This window comes from Seriola lalandi, unplaced genomic scaffold (genome assembly GCF_002814215.2).
Source record: "Seriola lalandi dorsalis isolate HSWRI2012SDOR001 ecotype SW California unplaced genomic scaffold, Sedor1 jcf7180002054885, whole genome shotgun sequence".
NCBI classification, from domain to species: Eukaryota; Metazoa; Chordata; class Actinopteri; order Carangiformes; family Carangidae; genus Seriola; species Seriola lalandi.
In genome coordinates, this window is record NW_019525437.1 from 501,809 (window position 1) to 504,342 (window position 2,534).

The window sequence follows — 2,534 nt, forward strand, 5'->3', positions numbered from 1 at the left end:
CACCCATGAAAATGATAGAAACCAAAACCTTGCTGCTGTCACAATAAATTACATGATGAATGTAAACAGGCGTCAGATCCTTCATGGGACAACTCTGGTCTGAGATCAGATGAAATCAGAACTGATTTCTATTTTTATCTTTAACTGGAAGAGCACTGCTTGCCAATCTTGCCCTAATGGCACGCCACTGACCAAGAACTAAAAAAGGTTGAATGAATTCCTCTGTGCACACTCACATGGCAGTGATTTTCCCACAGTGATATAACAATATATTTATTCCAGCTGAAGATAAGAAACATCAACAGACCTCTGGTAAAAACAGTGGGTCTGCATCTCTCCATCCGTAAACACAACGAAGCCTATTTATTTTTTATCTTAACATTTGAATTGTTGAGAAAGATCACAAACATGTCATTGTAGGACGTGCACCCACAGCACATGGGGACAGGTGGATGGTCCACACAGCCCACCTGTACATGAGCACACAACAAAAGGTGCTTTAGACTTGATTCAGTCTCTGAGGTGCCACTTGGTCTCAGCTCACCTGCTCTTGATGGTTCTTTGATCTATAGATGACAGGTGTAACCCATGGTTTGTGCCAAGCAATTACTAATAAAACTGTCAGTCATATCAATTTATATTAATACTGAGAATGTGTCAGAGCAAATTAATTTCAGGAGCTTGATGTAGCTTGATTGATATGCACTATAAAAAATAAAGGCAAGGCGACATCAAAAGTGTTTGTTTCCTCACCCTGAAAATATCAAGACAAGAAGTAAAGAAGTGACTATTTTCTAACTGTATACTTAATATTTACTTTTACATTTAGAATGCACATCATTTTATAATTTACATCTTTTCATTATGAAAGTTTTTCTATGTGAAAAGCCCTGTGTGCACCTCAGTCAACATGTCAACAGTGAGCAGCTGGAAATACTTGTTCTGCCGGTACGACAGTATAAACGAGGAATGCTTTGTCCCAGTTCAGTTTCAAAGAGTCAGATATTATCAAAATGACCAGTTCTGTTCTGGGTCAGAGTCATTAACACACGGGAGTTCTTCATTAATGATGCAGGTAAAGACAGAGAAAGACAAGAATCCAAGTCCGGCTGAAGCCATAAACTGCATAATCTTAGTTTTTCTGGCCTCATAGGCATTAATCTTCTGTTATTCATGTCTAATTAAAGTGAATCATACCCTGAGGTCTCTAAAAGGACACAGGGACAGCAGATTGTATTGAGCAATGGAGCTGAAGTCAGTCTGCAGACTGTGTGATGAGATCTCCAGGTGAGATAAAAATGGCAAAGAAAAGAAAACGTAGTCAGGAAATTGTCAGAACTGAAAAGGTGTGCCTGCAAGGAGGCCTCCAATCCTGACTCAGGTCACCAGATCTGTGGCATAATGGACCAGGACTTACTGTGAGAAGCTTGTGAAGGCTACTTGAGACGTTGGACTCAAGTTAAACTATTTAAAGAGAATGCTACTAAATACCAACAAAATGTCTGTAAATGTCTGACACACTGGGAATGTGATGAGAGTAATAAAAACTGAAATAATTCATTCTCTCTACTGTTATTCTGACATTTCCTGTTCTTAAACTGAAGTAGTGATGCTAACCTACCTCAGACAGACAGGTAATGTTTATCAGAATTAAATGTCAGGGATTATGCAAAATTGAGACTGAGGAGTAAAGTTCTGACTTCAACTGTGGATAAAGATCAGATCGTTTTGTCACCAGTGAAGGCAGAAAACCAGGTCATTCACATTTCTTTGCCACTTTAGGAGTTTTATAATTATATAATTATCATACCTCACACCTATTCTAATCTGCAAAAGAAAACTGATATGACGTGATTGATCAGAATCAATACTTTCATTTACAGCTTTGTTGCAGATTTGAGAGGTGTAGCCACCAGCAGCTAGAACTTGTGTTAAACTACTACTGATCTCATTGTGATTTACTGTCTCTTCTTCAGCATGTAAACTGGAATGTGTGTGTGTGTGTGTGTGTGTGTGTGTGTGTGTGTGTGTGTGTGTGTGTGTGTGTGTATGTGTGTGTGTGGGCACAACCTGGGGTAAGGCTTGTGGTCCCTCCTGACTGTCAAAGACTAAAACATCTGTACCAGTTGCTGAAAACTCTCCTTATGTTTAAGTTCACTTAACTTAATCTGCACTTGATATTACTGCAGCGTGATGTTCTGTGGAGACGACTGTTGAACGAGTGCTGGAGAAAACCAAGCAGAACAGCAAGAGGATGAAATATGTATTTTCATTTTCATGACTGGGGAGTGTTTTTACAGTGTACTCTACCTGTCTGTCCTTGTCAGCCTGATCAAGTGTAAACCTTAACCTTTCTAAGCAGACACACCTTTGAGAAACATGCATGCGTTGAAGTTTTAAGAGTATGAGGGAAGGGAGGGAAGAGGAGGAGGGGGCTGCTCAGAGTGGAGGGGTGAAGCTGATGGAGGTGTGTCTTCAGCTCCAGAGGATTTAAGGCTCGTCAGTGTGTTCTGACTCGAGTTCTCAGTGGGTTT